Source organism: Podarcis gaigeae (genome assembly GCF_964106915.1).
Source record: "Podarcis gaigeae genome assembly, chromosome: Z".
Taxonomy (NCBI): Eukaryota; Metazoa; Chordata; class Lepidosauria; order Squamata; family Lacertidae; genus Podarcis; species Podarcis gaigeae.
In genome coordinates, this window is record NC_139691.1 from 28,640,098 (window position 1) to 28,661,358 (window position 21,261).

The 21,261-nt window shown below is 41.8% G+C and overlaps 1 long non-coding RNA gene and 1 pseudogene across 2 annotated transcripts; one reads left to right on the forward strand and one right to left on the reverse strand.

Moving 5' to 3' along the window:
• Window positions 1-3,432: 3,432 nt before the first annotated feature.
• On the forward strand, window positions 3,433-11,935 carry LOC310836708 (putative P2Y purinoceptor 10 pseudogene; annotated as a pseudogene). The gene is made up of 2 exons (XR_014568610.1): window positions 3,433-5,005; window positions 9,826-11,935. The product of XR_014568610.1 is annotated as a putative P2Y purinoceptor 10 pseudogene (transcript).
• On the reverse strand, window positions 10,655-15,989 carry LOC310836866. Its single transcript, XR_014560280.1, has 2 exons — window positions 13,409-15,989; window positions 10,655-10,841 (listed from the first exon to the last, which is right to left on the reverse strand). It is a non-coding gene; the product is annotated as an uncharacterized lncRNA (long non-coding RNA).
• Between the last annotated feature and the right edge of the window lie 5,272 nt (window positions 15,990-21,261).

Consider the following 21,261-nt stretch of genomic DNA (forward strand, 5'->3'; position numbering starts at 1 on the left):
TTGCTCCTCTCTTAGGAGCAGCAGGATTAGGTTTCAAACAGAGGAAGCAGCCATGTTGCCTGTCCCTTTGTTGCTGCCTCCTCCAGCCAAGAAAGGATGTTTTAGGGTAGTGTGAATGGTGCAGCTGCGCTGGGCACTCTGCTGCAGGATATGTCACAACGATGCTGCAGAATGGAGCACAAGAAGTGTGTGTGCGCCAACTTTTAGCGTCACACAGGACACCGCCAAAATTTGAGAGCCCAAAGTCCACCACTGCAGCCAGCCCTCCAATAGTTCTGCCAGCCTCTCTTCTCCAACACTTTTCAAGCCTCTTGCAAAATGCCACAACTTTCCTTCAGCCAACATCATCCAAGCTGAAACCCTAAACCAGAGGTTTTCTTTTTATTTAAATGATTTTATTGAGTTTTACAATTTTATCATCATCACAATCATTATTTCAAATAAGAAAGCAAAATAGAGTATAAATCCCGCCCCCCCCAAAAAACGCCCCCAAACCCATGACTTTCCTCAACTATCTTTTCTGACTTTTTTGGCATGTTGTCTCTCCCTGCTTATTGGTTATTACTTATTCTTTAAGATTTTTAAAACATAATTATTATTCTTTTCTTATCATTCTAACCTTGTATTTCCATCTCTACATTTGTTTTGTTAGTTTTGTTAATTGCAAGTGTTTAATCTAACCCTGCAAGTGAGTCCATTTCTTTACATTGATTCTGTAGATATAACATAATTGGTTCCCAGTCTTTCTTAAAGTCTCTATTTTCCTTGTCTCAAAGTCTTTCCATTAATTTTGCCATTTCAGTGCATTCCATCAGTTTCTCTTGCCATTCTTTAGCTGGTATTTCAACACTCTTCCATCTTTGTGCTAGTAAAATCCTAGCCGCAGTTGTAGCATACATAAAAAGTTTTTTCTTCTCTTTTGGCAAATCTTGAGCTGAAATGCCTAGCAAGAAAGCTTCAGGATTTTTCACAAAGGTTAACTTAAACATTTTCTTCAATTCATTATAAATCATTTCCCAGTACTTTTTAATTCCAGTGGTACCTTGGGTTAAGAACTTAATTCATTCTGGAGGTCTGTTCTTAACCTGAAACTGTTCTTAATATGAAGCACCACTTTAGCTAATGGGGCCTCTCACTGCCACTGCACCGCCGCTGCACGATTTCTGTTCTCATCCTGAAGCAAAGTTCCTAACCCGAGGTAATATTTCTGGGTTAGCGGAGTCTGTAACCTGAAGCGTATGTAACCTGAAGCGTTTGTAACCCAAGGTACCACTGTACTTTACAATTCCACCACATATGAAAGAATGTACCCTCTTTTTCTTTACATTTCCAACTCTTATTGGAACCTGTTTTAAACATTTTTGCCATGTGCATGCTCTGGTTATCTCCCACTTGGACTACTGCAATGCGATCTACGTGGGGCTTCCTTTGAAGGTGACCCAGAAACTGTAATTAATCCAGAACGTGGCTGGGAGTGGCTGCCGGGACAACATAACACCGGTCCTGAGAGATCTGCATTGGCTCCCAGTACGTTTCTGATCACGATTCAAAGTGTTGGTGCTGACCTTTAAAGCCCTAAATGGCCTTGGTTCTGTATACCTGAAGGAGCATCTCCGCCCCATCGTTCAGCCCATATGCTGAGATCCAGCGCCAAGGGCCTTCTGGCAGTTCCCTCATTACAAGAAGTGAGGTTACAGGGAACCAGACAGAGGGCCTTCTTGGTAGTGGCACCCGCCCTGTGGAACGCCCTCCCATCAGATGTGAAGGAAATAAGCAGCTATCTTATCTTTAAAAGACATCTGAAGGCAGCCCTGTTTAGGGAAGTTTTTAATATTTAATCCTATATTGTTTTTAACACTCGATTGGGAGCCGCACAGAGTGGCTGGGGAAACTCAGCCAGATGGGCGGGGTATTAATAATAATAATAATAATAATAATAATAATAATAATAATTTATTATTAATAATCTTTACTGGTGTAATCTACCATCTATACATCATTTTCATATAATTCTCATTTAGCAGTATACAATCAATGAATTTAAGATTCACTTTCCATAACTTTTTTCCAGTCTTCCATTTGTATATTTTGTCCTATGTCTTGTGCCCACTTAATCAATACACTTTTCACCTCCTCATCTTTAGTTTCCCATTCTAATAATAAATTATACATTTTCTTTAGAAGTTTAGTATTCTCATCTATAATTTCTCTTTGGAATCTAGATATGGTATAACTAAATCCTTTCTTGTTATCTTCTTTAAAAACCTCATTTATTTGACGATGATGTGGCCAATCATAAACATAATCTTTTATTTCGTTAACTCCTTGAGCTTTAATTTCCCTTCTCTCTCTTCTAATAGATCCCTATATGTAGGCTATTCTCTTTCCCTGTTTATCTTTTTAATTGAAATTACTTCTAATGGAGATACCCACCATGGGGTCTTTTGTTCTAATAAATCTTTATATTTTCCCCATACTTTTAAGAGTGATTTCCTAATTATGTGGTTATGAAACCCTTTATGTACCTTCCCTTTATTATACAATAAATGCGCATGCCATCCAAATCTGTTGTTAAACCAGAGGTTTTCAACCTTTTTGAGACCATGGCTCCCTTGACCGACATTCTTTCTGCGGCATTCCTGTGGGGCTCAGGAGCCCAGTTATGTCACCCCTGCCATAAACCCTTTCTTTTCCTGCCCAGTAACAACTGGAGGATGAGCCCCGTCCCTCCCTGTCTCTCACAGGCTTAGCCCTATTGATGACTTCTTCATGAGCTGATGGCAGGCCATCACCAGCCTTTGTTCCCCTTAATAGCTCGCCTCCCAGCAATACCCTGGTCCATAAAAACAAGGCTAGCCTGCATTTTCACACTGCTGACTCCAACATCTGCCAGCTCTTCTTAATTCTCAAAGCAAAGATCAAACCCTACAACTATTATTATGATTAATGTATTAATATCCTGTCTTTTATTATGCTTTGTGTTGTGTTTTTATTATTATGCTCCATAAAATGTGTTCTTAATGTTGTACACCGCTTTGGGATCTTTTAATAAAGGCTGGTATATAAATCAAATAAATAATAAGAATAAATAGCAACCAGGAATGTAGAGAGGGTCAGGGCACCTACACATTAGAGGGAGGTATCAGTAAGTTTGGGGGAAGCATAAGCTTTGCAGGAGTACAAAAAAATAGTGGAAGAGAGTCAAAAACAGCCCAATTAGGACTGAACATGCTAATGGACGACATGCTGCCTGTTGGATGTTGTGGAGTGGATAATGGAATACTGGCCCAATTTACCACACAGGAAATGAGGTAAGACACATTACCATAAAAAGAGGGTGGGTCCTGAAGACCAAACTCCTGTCCACACTACTATGCAGCAGAAAAATCCATACTCATATCATACTCAAGACTCCCCAAATGTGCTGGGAACTGCTTCTCTCTTAATAAAAAAGAATCTGGTAGGCAAATTCCCATGTCCTTGAGATGATGAATATGTTGATGATGGGGAGAACCATAGCTTGGTGGGAGGGTATCAGCACCCCCTGGTTCAATCCCTGGCATCTCCAGGTAGGGCTGGGAGAGACCCCAGTCTGAACCCCTGGAGACCTCCCACCTGTCATTGTGGACAGTAATACTGAGCTGGGTGGGCCAATAGTCAGTTTCGGTATAAGGCATTTTGCAATGTTCCTTTGATGATGTAGCAATTAATTACTGCATGAAAGTGGTGTGTACTGTGTACATTAATGGGATCCAATTGCTGTAAAACTGCTTGATATGGTAGCACTGGCATGAAACATCAGCCTATAAAGTACTACTGTTGAAAAATGACCCAGCAGCAGTATGACTCAACTCACACTAATGACTAATTGTCACACTCCTCCAGCACATTTCAAACATAAAATGCTGACTCCCTTCGCACATTTTTAGCTACCATTAATACAAACCCTTTCAGAGGCATCCCTTTTTAATTATTATTCTCTATTCTAATAATACTGATTGGGAAATGAAAAATAGGCTGAAGGAATACTGTCTTAGGGATAGCTAAAGCTTGGAATTGTTGAAATTTAAACTTACTGGTCATTTATTTATTAATGTATTATTTATTTATTTAAAAAAAACACCATTAGCCACTTTTTTCTTCTTCAAAGGCTTTATTGATCAAAGAAAAAAACATAAACAATGAGCAAAACAGAAATGACATGGCTCAGTCGGTATAGCCTGAGACTCTTAATCTCAGATCATGGGTTTGAGTTCCACATTGGGGGGAAATATCCTGCATTGCAGGAGGACGGATAAGAGGAGCCTTGTGGTCCCTTAAAACTCTATGATTATATGATACAAATAAGCTCCTTCAACAAACACAATATCTTTCATCCATTCTTCATTACCACGTGGCATCAGGGCAGGGTACGACCATGGAATTTAAAACAAACGAACAAAAATAGCTCCTCTTGGGTCTGTCCAGCTAAATTCTACTCTGAGTGGACTCACTGGAATTAATGTGTCTGAATTAATTTTAGTGTGGGTCTGATCCAAGTATGACTAACATAGGATACAACCTCTGCTTGGCAACTACACCACACCAAGCTTGTACCAGTAAAATAGAAGCAGTATGTAGAATTGGACGTGAATGCAAAGAAGTAGGAATGGATAGAAAGCCAGCAGCTAAACTACTCCTCTTCTGGCAAACATATCACTGTGATGTCATCTGTTGATTTGTTTCGACTCCAAAAGCTGTGTTGTGTGAGCGTCTTTGTGAGAAACAAAATACAGGATTTCCTTTAGTACAGTCATAGCTCCCGTCTCCGAACACCACTAGCACTTCTACCCAATTCCTCAAGACGGTTTTAGAACTCGTGATCCTGTAAAGAAATCTGGATTGTGGTGGAAACTGTGCTGCTGTAAAGCTCAAAAGATGCATCAGCTCAAAAGAACCCAAAAGACGCTCGCTTTTCTTCTTGTGGTTGCTACCGTGTCAAAGAATGAATGGAAACTGCAGTGAGGTAAGGGAGGGTCTTTTAAAAGCATGTTTCCTTTGGCAAAGCTAAGGCTACAGTCCTGGGCATACTTAACTTGCAGCCAAATCAAATCCCCTGGAAACCAATGGTCCTTACATTTATGTACACATGACTAGGGGTCAGCACATGAAACTGCAGAACTAAGGCATATTTTCCAAGAATGAAGTTTTATCAAATTCAGCGGAGTTGTTCTGGATCTGCTGTTAGCCATAGTGTTGATGGATTGACTGCATGCTTTTTAAAGGGAAAATGATTTCAGCCTAGGAAAAAATGATTTAAAAATGATTTTTATTATTAAGCAGCAAGCACTACATACATAATAATATTTAAACAATAACCATAGAGAGGTACAAAGCATTGCTTAGACACAGTAAGGTCTAGCAATAGACTTAAAGCCTTGTATAAATATTTATTTGGCTTCCCAATCCTGAGTACATCACCTCTGTACAGTTCAAGATTGTTGTCCAACACTGTGCATAACTTAGACTTGCTTTAGAGTTGAATAAAAGGTTCATAAAGGTATTGATAGTCCTTTTCATTGGTGTGGGATACAAAATCATGCCATACAGTACAGAAATCTAAATTACCAACCACATGCTTGGTTGAGCAAATCTTTACTGATCAATGTGGCTGCTTCGGTGCCTGACGATGATTTTTTGTTGATCAGATGCTTTGCCATTTCCTAAAACTTTCTTGTTTTTAAGATATTCATAAGCCATAAGCATTTAAGACTTACTTAACATAGCAGATACTTTGAAGGGTAAATGTAACTTTATAGAATAATAAATAGGCACATTTTTAAGAAAGATGCTTTTACAACAGCTATTTGCATTGGAGACAATACATGATTCTCATGTTGTTTATTTTGTATCAGAGGGGCATAGCACATTATACTGAAATGATTACTTTTAATTTTGGTTTGATATTTTCCTGCCAATGGCATTATTTAAAGTCTATAGTTACAGTCTTAGGCACACATCTATGGGGCCATGTCCCAGCAATCTCTGGGAAGGGGGTCTTTGTTTAGTGGCAGACTACCATCTTTGCATACAGAAGGTCCCAGGTTCAATCCCTAGCACGTCCATGTAAATCTAGGAATGTTCCGCTGTCTGAAAGACTTTCCCAAAGTCTTTGCCAGTCCATGTGCACAATACTGAACTGGATAGACTGATGGCCTCATGGTATAAGATAGCTTCCTACTGTTGCTGAGCAAGGACTTGCAGAGGTTTGGGAAGTAATAATAATTACCATGCATACCAAAAAACCCCAACCCCAACCTCCCCCATTTGATCCTCTTCACTCAAAAGCTTTAGGAAATGATACTCTGAGAAAGCCGTCAGCCATTATTATTGCTGCCTGCTCCTTCCTGAAGGACGCTTATGATTCTTGGCACTGTTAGTCTCCCCAGACACCCATCTCTAGTTACAAGTAGCCTTCAGTTTGGTGTGGCTAGGGTCTGGAAAATGAACTGTGGATGGGTGGGGGGACACGATGACACATGTTTCCATGTGTTGTTAAAAGGATCAAAACGCTGAAGCTTCGGAGTTCATATTGCAGTGAAGAGGAAAGTTTTTAACCACACAAAAACCCACAGGAATGAAAAATGAAGAGTGTGCCCATATTCAAAGGAACAAGGGGGGGGGGGCGGAGCAGGAAGAGGAGAGAGAAATATCCTTGTTGGTTTTTATGTACTATAGGGATGGGCAAATCTGTCAGTTTCTCTCAGTTTCTCATTTTGCAGTCTTCGGTTTTCCACATTTACAGATCACTTTGTGATTTTTTTAATGCTTATGAATATTCATCATTGAATTTCTCCTAATATGCACATGGCTGTGTGCATTTTTTAACAAAGGAGTTTCCCCTAATATAAGGGTTGTATGTGATTTTGCCTAATATAACCATTTTTGCAAAGAGATTTCACTTAATATAATGCATTTTTATTTTCTTCTCAGGAATATATGCATTTTTATTCACACTTTGGGTTAGCGTTACTTGGCAGGGGGAACTGCATTGTGAAATGCAGAGAAGCACTAATTTTGAAGGAAGAATGAATTTCAGTTTGGATTCCAAACATATCACTTTGGAAAGTGCAAATGAGGGAGATTCACCTTTAAGTGTCAACTGAATTTAATTTCTCCCCTGTTCCTAGTTGGCTATTACAACTATTTTTGTTACTGGTTCTTTAGGGTCACAGGGACCACAAAGATACAGAAATTCACAGTCTCATCCATCTATACTCTCAAATGCCACTTTCTTGCAATGTTGGCTATGGAATGATTTAACAGTCATCCCTCTTCCCAAGAAACTCTGAGAATTGTAGCTCTGTAAGACAAATTGGGGCCTCAAAACAACTCTCAGCACCTGTTCCCAGGATTATTTGGGGGACACAATGCCTGTTAAAGTGGTCTAATACTGCTTTAAATATACAGGATATGTCCACTGTTTGCAAAGGGGGAGGGGGTTGGAATGCCACAGTGATCCATGCGACGGTCATCTCCAGGCTTGACTACTGTAATTCGCTCTACGCGGGGCTGCCCTTGAAGCTGTCCCAGAAACTCCAGCGGGTACAGAATGCTGCAGCGAGGCTCCTCACGGGGTCTCTGCCATGGGAGCATATTCACCCAGTGCTTTTCAAGCTACACTGGCTCCCGGTGGAGTACAGGGTCAGATTTAAGGTGCTGCTTTTGACCTTTAAAGCCCTTCACAGCCTAGGACCCTCGTACCTACGGGACCGCCTCTCCTGGTATGCCCCATGGAGAGCCTCAAGGTCCATAAATAACAACACCCTAGTGGTCCCAGGCCCTAAGGAAGTTAGCTTGGCTTCAACCAGAGCCAGGGCCTTTTCAACTCTGGCTCCGGCCTGGTGGAACGCTCTGCCTCGTGAGACCAGGGCCCTGCAGGATCTGATTTCTTTCCGCAGGGCCTGTAAGACAGAGTTGTTCTGCCTGGCCTTTGGCTTGGAGCCAATTTGATTCCCTCCCTCCCTCTCTTTCTTTTTTCTTTTCCTTCTCCTCCTGCGATGAGGCTACATTTTAATATTTCAATGTTCCATTATTTTAATGTTGTATTTTATTTTTGTTTTTTAGTTGTAATCATTCATCTTGTTTTTATTATTGCTTGTAAGCCGCTCTGAGCCCGGCCTTGGCTGGGGAGGGCGGGGTATAAATAAAAAAAATATTGTTTTACTATTATTAATAATTCAGACCGTTAAGCTCAGTATTATCTCCACTGGTTTGCAGAAGCTCTCCAAAGTTTGGGGCAAGCAGTTTTATCCCATCTCTAGCTGAAGATACTGGGAATTGAACCTGGGACCTTCTGCACGCAAAGCTACAATTTGCTGCATACAAACCATATGAAGCTTGAGGCTTCCTCTTGTATATTGAGCACATGCACCACTGCATGAACTGCCTTTAACCACTATCTGTGATCTTTAATTCTGCAAACATTTTCAAGGAGGAAATGAAACAGAAGCTACTAATAGAAAAGTAGCCACCACCAGAATCAGAGACCAAAATACTCTCTTTTAGAAAATAGTTTCCTTCTTAGGGCGTATTTACAAAACCTTGCTTCTTCATGTGTTTTGTAGCAACAACCTCAATCCTCCTACTGCCCATGAACAGAGATTATGAGAAGGAAGTCTTTCCAGGGCCTGAGTTAGGGGCAGATGATTCCGGTGACTGTGAGAGCCTCAGGTTTTGGGGGATACAATGCTCTTGTCATGTACTGCCTACTCAGATACTCTCTGAAACCTTTGACCCTTGTTCCCATGCCCAACTGCAGTCTTACCCAACCTGTTGGCTTCCCAATGCTTTGGACTACAACTGCCTTCAACCCCAGCCAGCATAGCCAATGGCTAGGGATAATGGAACTTATAGTCCAGCAACCTATGGAGGATCACAAATTAGCCACCTCTGATCTAAGTATGTTCCCATGCTTTCATTAACATGCTCTCATTTGTACTTTTTCCTAACCTTCCCTGAACTAGTTCCCTCTTTCCTGAACTAATTCCCTTCAGATGTTTTGGAATGCAGTTCTTGGGTGGGAAAAGATTCTTTATCACTGGGATACATTCTCAAGAGGATTTTTAATAATAGTAGTAATAATAAAAACAACAAACTGACATGGAGTTTGTGGAGGACTGAATTTAAGAGTGGAAAAATAAGGTATTGAGAAAAACGAGAATTGACAGAATTGTCCCTACCCTTCGCCCAACTTGAATCATAGAATTGTAGAGTTGGAAGGAACAACGAGGATTATCTAGTCCAACCCCCTGCAATTCAGGAAGTTTTCATTCAATGTGGGGCTCAAACCCACAACCCTGAGATCAAGAGTCTCATGCTCTCAGTTTCCTGCTACTGCATGTGCTTTCCCAGTGCTTTCCGAATATTATAACTCAGGGTGGATAACGATGACACAATCTCAGAGTCATCAGACAGGAAGGGAGATTATTTAAAGCAGGCACATTTGAAGAAGTATATTATAAAATGTCTGTAGCCACTGCCACCACCACACCCTTGACATTAAGAGAATTTAGTTGCTTTGATGAAAATACAGCTTTTAGTTCCTCCTTCTAAATTGGTCGTTCTCTTTCTGGTGATTCTGTCAATGCAGCTTGCTGATGTGAAGGTCTCAGGAAACTGCACTTCCATGTCAGTTGGTGAAAGTGCATGCCTAGTGAATCTGCGTAAGGATGTCATTTGACTATTGTTCTTCGGCTGCCAAAATGTCTTGATCTAGTTCTGAGTGTGCGTGTTTAATGCTGCAGCATAAATCTCTTTCTCAAAAAACAATCATCTTCTTAACAGGTATCTTCTGATTAGCCTGTATGGCCACTGACCTGATCAAGATGTTGAACAACCATTCATCAGAAAATTGTCCTGACCCTCCAATGCATTTCCAGGCCTCTTTGTATGCAGTCATCTACATCATCATCTTCGTTCCGGGTCTCTTGGGAAACAGCATCGCCCTTTGGGTTTTGTGCCACTTCATCAAGAAGAGGAGCAAAGCGGTAGTTTTCATGATGAATTTGGCTGTAGCTGACCTGACCCACGTCGTCTCTTTGCCCTTACGGATGTATTACTACATCAACCACAGCTGGCCTTTCGGGGGCTTCCTTTGCCAGCTCTGCTTCTACCTCAAATACCTTAACATGTATGCCAGTATCTGCTTTCTCACCTGCATCAGCATCCAAAGGTACCTCTTCCTACTTCACCCTTTCAAAGCCAAGGACTGGAAGTGCAGGTATGATGTGGCCATAAGTGCTGCCATATGGACTGTGGTTGGGGCTGCTTGCTTACCTCTCCCAATCCTGAGGAGTCCTCGCTTATCAAACAATACCAACATCTGCTTTGCTGATCTCGAAGTTCAGCGGTTGTCTATGGGAGCCTCAATCTCTCTGGTGATTGTAGCTGAATTCTGTGCATTTGTGGCCCCTGTTGTGATAGTCATTTACTGCACTTGGAAAATGAGGCAATCCCTGCAGGAGCCCCACAGTCCTTTGCAGCACACCAATGAGAAGCAGAAAGCTTGGCACATGATCTTAGGGTGCGCAGCTGTGTTTTTCATATGTTTTACACCGTATCATGTGAATTTCCCTATATTTATGATGGTGAAGCAAAACATGGTCACAAACTGTTCTGTACGGCGTAGAGCTTTATATTTCCATCCCATTTCTTTGTGCCTTGCAAGCCTCAATTGTTGTCTTGATCCAATTCTCTACTACTTCATGACATCAGAGTTCCGGGAAAGGTTCAAGTGCAGCAGTGCTTCCCCCTTGAGCTGCCTCAACAGTCTTGACAGCAGCAGAACCTCTGAAGTTGAGCTGAAAAGCAAGGCGGATAACAAAAATAAAAATGTCTTAATGGCATACTTTTGGACTCTTAGGCCACACGATGGCATGGAATCTCCTCTCTCCTGTTAGCTAAGGGATGGTTCACACATGGGCTGTACTTCACTTGCTTCTCTTAGGGACTCAGCACTTGATACTCAGCTGAATGTGTGAACAGGCAACATTGAAAAAGTATTGCATCTGAGTTGTTGCTGAGTGACATGAAATTTCTGTCTCTGACAATTAATCACTGATGGCTTGAGAGCAGTCATATGATATAAATATTAACCAGTCATTTTTAGAACCTGCCAGAATTGGGACAAAGAATCTGTGTGCGCTGCCACTGGGGTTATAAAGTGCAGCAGACTCGAGGAGGTGAAAGTGTTCTGCATTAACTCCACCCATTCAGGCAGCCATTGGTTTCCCCAACCTCAAAGAATAGATAGAGACATAATAAGAGCCCTGCTGGATCAGGCCAATGGACCATCTCTTCCAGGATCACCACAGTGCCCAACCAGATGCCTGTAGGAAACACACAAGCAGGACCCAAGCACAAGAGTACTCTCAACCCATCCACCATGATTTCCAGCAACCAGCATTATTGCTTCCAGGTCAGGATAAGACTTATGGATGGCGTCCACAAACAAAACAGCAGCTGCCTTTTTTCCTCTCCAGAATGATGTGCTGTCTGAAGAATTTTGGGGAAATAAAAGAGCCGCTGCCAAGAAGCCTCCCTCCCAATGAAGGAGGAATGTCTGGTGTTTGCCTGTTCTATTGGAAAAGTCTGTACAGGGGGAGAGAAAGGGTTAATAGGTAGACCAATAGGAAAGCCAGAGGCGGAGCCTACCTGTTTTTAAAAGGCTTAGCCAGAGGTTTAGACAGTTGGGAAAAAGCAGTTGGGAAAGCAGTTGGAAGACAGATGAAAATAGAGAGACAGTCAGTGCAGTTGGTTCTTGTGTAAGGGGAGGTAGAAGAGTTAGAGACAGGATAAAATAAGACTAGGAGGGTAAAGGGTAACAGTGTTTTGAATGCATTTAAAGTTTATTTGTGTTTGAAATAAACTACAATCTTCATTGTTAACTTGAGAACCCGACTGAGACTAAGTTTTTTTACTGGGGAGAACCTGGTTGGTGGCAGCAGATTGGTGGTGTACGGGTCAATAGTCTGTGAGACGACCAGGGGCTCCATACGAACCCCACAGAATGCAAGTTAAAGATGGAAGGGGAATCTGTTTTATACATGGAATCTGGTGTTGCTGACCTGATTGAGATTTCCTCACGCTGCCTCTGGCATACAGTGATCATATATGTCGGAGCTGTTTGTGCAATGTGAGATTATTATTTTTTAATTCATACTAAATACATGCAAAATTATGTGCAAAGTTTGCAAATACTGTACATGCAATATATATGAAAGAGACAAGCTCCATGCAGTATATAAGTATTTTATACAGTTATATGCCTTGTTGTAGCTATTTGCTTCATGTACTAGTTCAGGGCAACCCAACTTTTCATACCAAGAGTACTTCAGCGCAGAGATGTGGGTCACATACTGCCTTGTTGATGGTGCAGGGGAGTGAGGTCAAAATTTAATGCCCCCCATACCCCCTCAACTGTCCTGTTTTAAACTGGACACCCTGGAATTACAGAAGGCAGTCCTGGCTTCTGATTGGATCCCAGAATGTCCCATTTTTTGTTCCAGTGCTCTGGTGTGAGACAGCTTGCTCTCCCCAGAGCACTGGACCAAAAGATAGTCATCCTTTTGATAGTCAGCTGGGGCGTGCCAGAGCAAAATTCGCTTATTTTTAGGTCCCGCAAGACTGAAAAATGACCATCTTTTGTCTTGTGCTCTCATGCATGCACGAAAGCTTGGGACCAAAAAACAAGTGCCTGATTTTGGTCCCCAGGATGTTGGAGGGTATTCCAACCCTTGCGCTGCCTTCCCAACGTAGATAAGCTTTGAGAGATTATTTACTCCTGGCTCTGTTGAAGCAGTTGCTTACAGTTGTTGGCAGTTTTAGACATTCACATATGGAAAGGCTCTAAATGTCCATTTACACAGCCAGTGTATGCAGTAGATACCCCAATACTGCATGCAACTACACAGAATTGTTTGTTTAAAAGTGCATCCTCTCAATAATAATGCTTTATTTTTCTATTCTTCACGATGCTGTTCTAAATACCCTTTTCAAGGCAGTGCTCTGTCCTGCCACTAGGTGCTGCAACAGTCATTTGCTAACTATTCGTGCATGAGGGTTTCAGCATTTAGCCCCAATACAACCAAACAGAGAGATCTAGATTCTAGTCGAAGGATGCAGCATTACCATGAAGCAGTAGCACTATTACAGTACTGAACCAGAAGTGCCTCTCTACCTTCAGAACTCCATTCTCTGGCCAAAATGTGCTGCCTTCAATTTTCAGAAATTCTGAATTCCATGAATTTATTTCAGGTAACTGGATGGGTGCAGTTCTGAACTCCTTGGCCTTATCTTAAACTCCTTTAACTTGGACTGCTGCTTCTTAGCCTGCCGTCTGATCATAGCAGCTGCAGTGACTCTTTACCTGTTGTTGAACCTGTATCTCTTCTCTGTGGGAAGTATGATTCTAGTTCCCATTTGCAGAGTATGCAGAAGACAGCCCTGGGTCTTTTGACACTTTAATTGGGTCTCTCTTCCCTCCTATAAAAAACTACGCAAGACACTTTCTTTTAAAGTTTAAATAACATATGACTTTTACTTAGTGAACTTGCAGTTGCAGATTAAATATATAATGCAGGGAGGCGATGCTTAAGTTGCTAAAACATCTTCCATAGATGAAACTGACAGCAGCACAACAGTTCATACCTGCTTCTCTAACTGTTAAGACTGTTCAACTAACTGCCGTAACTGTACCAACTGCCATAACAGCCTCAGGCGTATGACATCACAGAGTTCCACAGCTCTTGCAATTCACCCTTTACATGTGCAGTTTGGATGCTAACATGCCACATTCTCTTCTTCAGTAAAGAGTTCTTCCTTACTCTCCTCCCTTACTCTCACCAGGAAATGTAAGATTTCTCCCTGGATATTAAGATATTTCAGGTAAATGCCTGAGTTGGGGGCTCCATCTGTTTCCAAGATTTCTCCTCGCTCTGGGAGATCTGTTTCTTCATTGGAGGCTTGGATCAGGACCTAAGATGATCCGCAGAATCTTTCCACGCAATGGAAAGAATGGCCTCCAAGTGGACAAGAAGTGAACATGAGTAGAGCCCTCCTACTGTACATCAGGTGAAAGGTGAAAACTCTTTGGGACAGGGGCAGAGCTCAGTGGTTGAGCATCTGCTTTGCATGCAGAAGGTCCCAAATTCAATCTCAGGCATCTCCAAGTAGGGATAAGAAAGGCTTCTGTCTGAAATCCAGGAGAACCACTGCCAGTCAGTGTGGACAGTACTGAGCTATATAGGCCAATGGTCTGACTCGGTATAAGACTGTGTTTTCTGTTCCTGGGGCAAACCAGTTCCCCATGGGAAGCCAGAAAGAAGAGTGGAGCACAACAGCACTCAAAATCTGGAATAATTTATCTGGACCACAGAAACCCATGGCATCTTTCTCTCCGCACCCTCCCCTTTTCATCAGTCCCAGACACCACTATATTGCCCAAAGAGATTTCAGCTGGAACGTTTGACACACCTCTAATCAAAACATCTTAGGCTGTAATCCAATACTCACTTATTTGGGAGCAGGCGCCATTGAGAACAATGTGCTTTACTTCGGAGTAGATGCAAATAGAATTACACTTATTAGCCAAATGAACCTCAAATAGCCCTTGAGAGCAATCATCAACAGTTCAAAAGAAATCACATAAAATAATTCATTACAGATGATAGGGCAGAATAAGCCGTTCCAGTTCTGGGGAAATGCATTAAATGAAAGCAAAGAATGACTCCAAAAGCTGATCCATGTCAGTGGAAACACATTACTTCCCTCCCTGCCCCCAAATATTTTTACTGAGCTTTTTAACAGACAACATGGAAAAGCATAACTGTTACATTGGATGAACAGAGTAGTGGTGGGTCTGCTTTACATGGTTCAAGAGAGAGAAGGAAAAGAGGAATCAGAATCATTGAACTATAGAGTCATCTAGTCCAACCCCATGAAATGCTGGAAGCTCAACTAAAGCATCCATGACAGATGTCCATAGAACCTCTGCTTTAAAATCTCCAGTGAAGGAGAGTCCATCATCTTCTGAAGGAGTTCATTCCACTGTCAAACAGTTTTTACTGTCAGAAAGTTCTTCCCAATGTTGAGTCAGAATCTCCATTCTTGTAACTTGAATCCATTGGTTCAGGTCTTACTCTCCAGAGCAGGAGAAAACAAGCCTGCTCCATCTTCCACATGGCAGCCCTTGAGATATTTGAAGTTGGATAGAGTTGGAAGGGACTCTGAGGATCATCGTGTCCAACTTCGTGCAATGCATGAATATGCAGCTGTCCCATATGGTGATTGAACCTGCAACCTTGACATTATCAGCACCATGCTCTAACCAACTGGTGAGAGGGTTTAGGGAATAGGAGAGGGGTGAGTAGCATCTGTGACGTTAACATATATGAGAGAGTGCTGGAGGGGAAATAGTTAACTAGGTTGCACAGACAGGACCCAGGGGGGTGGAGTCAGTGGGTCTATAAAACCAGTTCTGGGAGGAGTTCTGAGAGGAGTTGGTTGGGAGTTGTTGGTGGGTAGTTGGTTGGTTTTAGTGGGTTGGCTGGTTGGGAAAGGCAGTTGGTAATAGAGAGACAGTTAGGGCAGTGGGTTCATGAGTGTGGGGGAGGTAGAAGAGCTAGAGAGAGGAAAATAAGACTAAGAAAGTAAAGAGCAACAATGTTTGGAATGCTGTAAAAATTTTGTTATGTCTGAAATAAAATACACTCTTCTTTATTAATTGAGAAGCTGACTGATACTGAAGTGATTTTACCAGGGAGGACCTGGTTGGTGGCAGCGGATTAGTGGTGTACGGGTCAATAGTCCGTGAGACAACTGGGGACTCCGTACGAACGCCATAGCGTCCTCATTGATTATGCTAATTCTGGATTTGGTGAAAGGTTGCAGCCCATGAGGGGAAAGTAGATAAATTTTATAGCCTCTTATGTTCATAATAATATCAATATAGATACCATTTTCAGCTGATGCAGAAAAACTTATTTTTATGAATTTGACGACATACAAAAACAAAGCTGAAAACCGAAAACTATGCAATTAAGTGAAAATTACATGTAAGCATACACACCTCAAAATATAAAATAAAATGCAGATTTTGGTCATTACATCCACAATACCTTGTTCTATCTGCAATCAGACCCCACCTGCCTCCTTTCTTTCTTACATTGGTCCAGTGGTGGCACCAGCTCTCGCCTTCCTCCTCTTACTTACTCTAAGTGTTGGCACTGAAGAACCCAATAGGGAAGAGGATGGGGGGGGGCTAGCATCAGTGGACTCCTCCTGCCATTGACTCCGGCTCCTCCAGGTATTGTCTTTCTGCTTTCTGCCCCACCAGTGGGCACCAGCCACCACTTTCTCACGGACTGTCTGGTCATAGTCTAGTTTAAACACCAAGAGCCGCAAGTTTAAACATCAAGAGCAGAGGCCTTGAAGTTCCCCATCAACCCTAAACACCTGATCAGCATACTAAACAGGCTCACAAGTTCACCTACCCTCAGTCTTCCCTACTAGGGTGAAATAACTGGATTTCTCTTTAAATTATAGCAATTATTTCTAAATTTACATCTATATATATATCAATTAACACCAGCAGTTTTAATGCAAATCAGTGTCCACTGGTGAAGCTTTTCCACCCTAAGTAGGGTGAGGAGATCCCTCCCTTTCTCTTTCACACACACACAGAGGCTGAGTGTGACCTGCTAGCTTTTGGGATTGAAATATACTTGAAGTCGAGAGTGGATTTTATGCCCTTTATTCAGCTCATAGTGGTGAGGAGGAATGGAAGTTCCCCCAGAATGTCTGCTTTATATACATTATTTACACAATGGGTCCCACGTGGTTGGCTAATTCCGGGATTCTCCTGTAGGTCAATCAGGTTGCGGATTCACTTCCACCTGGAGCTGGATTGGGTGGCTCCTGTGGACCAATCAGACTGCTGCATTCTGAATCCTATTGTTCTAAGGCCAATTAGACTGGTGCATTTTGGATCCTATTCAACTCAGTACATAACAGGGATCTACAATTTTCCTAGGGAATAAATAAAGCCATCCCTCCAGGAAGCATGCTCCAATGATGTGCTAGGTCAGGCCTGGCCAGCAGGTTTAACTGGGACTTTAGGATGAAGGGCAGGTAATAAATAAATGTAATAAGAATTAGAATAATAACTCTGTCTTGTCCAACCCTCACATATCCCACAATACTAAGTTCCTAAAAAATATTTCTGAAATCTGCTCTGGAGGAAAGCGCCTTGTCCTCAGATCCTTGCACTCTGGAAATAATATTAATTTGCCCATGGTGTGGTGTTAGGGAGAAGGAAGACTGGGCAGTGTGCATTTAGGGCAGTGTGATTTGTGGTGGCTTGGGCTGGGCCCAACTTTGAGGCAGTACCATCTGCCTTCTTGGGGTACCCAACTGACCAGCTTGATGCTTATTGACTGGAGAGCACAATGGCCAAGAGTGGGCTGAACAGAAATAGGTCTCCATACCTGGAAGTTCGATGTGCAACCTGTGTTTGAGGCAGGCAAAGGAAAATGGGAAGATGAACGCAGCAGCATCTCTAGACATTCAATAGCATGTGTCCTCAGATTCCATATCTGCAGTAATGGAATCTGTTAATCAAAGTGGAGTCAGCTAATGTTGAGCCAGTGTCTGCCGTCTACTCACTTCATTTACAGAGAACCCGAATCAGGCTAACTGCTGGGCCTGTAACAAGATAGTTTCAAACGTGATCACTCAACTTGCTGCTGCTTCTCTCTCCATCATCCTCATGTGGTTTGCTTCTGTTCTCCGGAATGAATAAAAGCACCACGTGACATCTTGAAAAGGATGCTCTTTGGCTCTGAGTTAAGATAAGAACAGCAACAACGGCACTGGCTGCGGGCTTATGCTGACCCTCACGCAGAGAACAGGACAAGATGTTTTGGACAACTAAGGTTAGTGAACTACTCTCTTCCAATATTTGTGAAAAGGAATCTAGGTAGATACCTCAGATGAGAACAAAAAAAAAAAGCTGCTTTAGATGAAGATACTGCAGGTGAGCATCTAGCTTGGTTCTCTTCACTCTGCTTGGCAGCATCTCACTAAGATTCTAAGGCAGAGGTTTTCTCTATCACCTCCTTCCTGCTTTTTTTAAAAGAAAACAAAGTGGAGAAGCCAAAAGTTGAACCTGGGACCTTCTGCATGCAAAGCAGGTGCTCTGGCACTGAGGAATAGCCCCCCTCCCCCTGAAAATGTCTCAAAGGGCAAATGAAATCACTAGACCAAAAAACTTTCAGAGCAGCCTTTTGGATGGAGCAAGCTCACTGTGTTTGATGGGACTTATTCCAAAGAGCATAAGGTTGCAGCCAAATATTCCTTAGGAAAGAGAAGTGAAACAAACCTGCCATATGAGGGGTGCAGTCCTATGCATGCTTTGTGTGTATGTGTGTATTTCATGGAAACAGGCAAAAAAAAAAAATGAACTGGAAACATAAATAGAATTCTGAAAATTATTTAAAGCATAGATAAAACTCAGAGACTAATAGGAACAACAGATGTCACACAAGAAAATAATCTACAAAATGCAGTAAAAAGATAACAAATGTTGTTGTTATTCTTCATGTTACTACAGCAAAAAAAAAAAAAAACCCAAACCAAACCACCTATAAGTTCCACAAAGCAACAGAGTGAGATGACAGCATAATACTATTCATTTTCTTATTCATATGCATTACAAAATCAAACCATTCTGATCCAATATTATCCCTCAACCATGCTTAACATATACAGTTTCAAAAACCTGTTCTACTATACATTCTAAATAGTAATTATTGTTATAGCAGTTTACCAGCAACATCAAGGTTAGTTCTTTGTTTTCTCTGGCTGTTGATGTTACTTATACTGCCACGTGCAGACAAGCAGGTAGGCTTGAAATTTTTGTGGGGTTATTTGTGAGACTTTATCAATACATATATTGGTTTGTGCCCAAAACATCTAAGAAAAACCCTTCAGGCGCTTCCCATGAGGAATAGCAGCCCATGTGGTCTCATGCTTGGGGAATCATGGCCAATATTAGTTTTCTCATAATGCATTGGGCACAAACGACTTACAAGTTCAAAAAACCAAGATTTGTACAATAGCGAATTGTGTTATACAAGGCTTCGTTGAGAAATACAAGCTCTATTTAGTTTAACAGTAAAGTTAAAGTATTCAGTTTTTATAAGCAATAGAAACCACTCCCTGCTGTGACCCGTGCTACAATGCATCTCTTAACATTCTATTGCAGTGGTTTTCAACTAGTAGTGTGCGTGGCACCCTGGGGTGCCTTGAATGATGGTCAGGGGTGCCGCGGGCAACACTGGCCTCTGTCCCTCTTTCCTTCCCTCCCTCCTCTGATGCCCTCTCAGGCATCTGCCTCCCAAAGGCTTGCACAGCTATTTGTTGTAGCAGCCCCAGCTACAAGCCCCACAGGTGACACAAAACAGAAACCACAATGCATTTCCAAACAAAACGGCACCCAATATACCATTTGGCAGCAGCAGTAATGAATGCAAAGCGACCCTTGTTTTTGAATATGAAAGCTGACTCTTGAAGAAGAAAGACTTGTTCCCTACAGGTACAAGGTGCTAATGGCAATGGGTGGGTGAGTTTACACACACACACACACACACACACACACACACTGTGTCATCATCCCCATCATCATTCATTTCTGTGCTGACTTTCCATAGGAAGCCCCCCTCAACAACGCATCTCACAATATCGCAACATTTAGACAATTCAGTTACAAAGCATCACAACCTTTAAGTAATAGAAATTCAGCTCCCCAACACGTGCAGCCCAGTTCCACTTTCCTCATAGACTTCTCTTTGGCCACTGTGAGAGCAGGATACTTGGCTAGATGGGCCATTGGCCTCATCCAGCAGCAGCTTCTTATGCACAGATGATGATAGATAGATGATAGATAGATGATAGATAGATAGATAGATAGATAGATAGATAGATAGATAGATAGATAGATAGATAGTTGATAGATAGATGATAGATAGATGATAGATAGATAGATGATAGATAGATAGATAGATAGATAGATAGATAGATAGATAGATAGATAGATAGATGATAGATGATAGATAGATAGATAGATAGATAGATAGATAGATAGATAGATAGATGATAGATAGAAGATGATAGATAGATAGATAGATAGATAGATAGATAGATAGATAGATAGATAGATAGATAGATAGATAGATAGATATAGATGATAGATAGATAGATAGATGATAGATAGATGATAGATGATAGATAGTGTGGTTTATAATCTCCAGCAGCTGAGGGCACTTTATCAGCCACTGTCTCTCTGCGAAAAGGGTACATTTCAGGTGTCACTGAGGGCTGCTCTTGGCTTCCTGGGAAGGAGAGGTGGGGGGCAGAAAGTCAGACAAAGCCCAGGAGAGAGGTTTCCCCCTCTTGGGTCAGAAGCAGCAAAATACCTCTGAACAGCACCTGTTCAAGACAACTGCAGGTGGGGAGAGGGCTGGTGCTGTTGTGCTTCAACAGGTGTTAAACTCGATTTATTATTTTCATCGCCATGAACCTACACTTTGTTGAAGGGAAACTCTCAACGAGAGTAGAAATCATATATCAAACAGATGGAAAGCTCTTTAATCTGAGCAGGCTGATAGCAAAGAGTAAGGTTACCATAACTTCCATCATAGAACTTCAGTATGCTGATGACAACATAGTGTGTGCACACTCAGAGGATAATCTCCAAAGTATCCTAAATATCTTTGCAGAAGCTTATGAAAAGCATGGCCTATCACTCAACATCCAAAAAACCAAAGTGCTGCACCAACAAACACAAAACAACCCCTCTGCCGTGCCACAAATCCAACACATTGAAAAGTGCCAATCACTTCTACCTGGGCAGTTATCTTTCCACAAGGGCTGACATAGATGCCAAAATCCAGCATTGCCTGAGCTCTGGGATTGCAGCTTTCTCCTGATTGAAGTGCAGAGTGTTTCAGGACCAGGACATTTAGAGGGAAACCAAAATGCTTGTTTACAAAGCTATTGTACTACCAACCTTACTGTATGCGTGTGAAACATGGACCACTAATAAACACCATCTCCAGCTCCTTGAAAGATTCCATCAATGATGTCTCCCAAAAATGTTACATTTGGGAAGACAGGCGAACTAATACCAGTGTACTGAAAGAAGCAAAGATCACCAGTATTGAA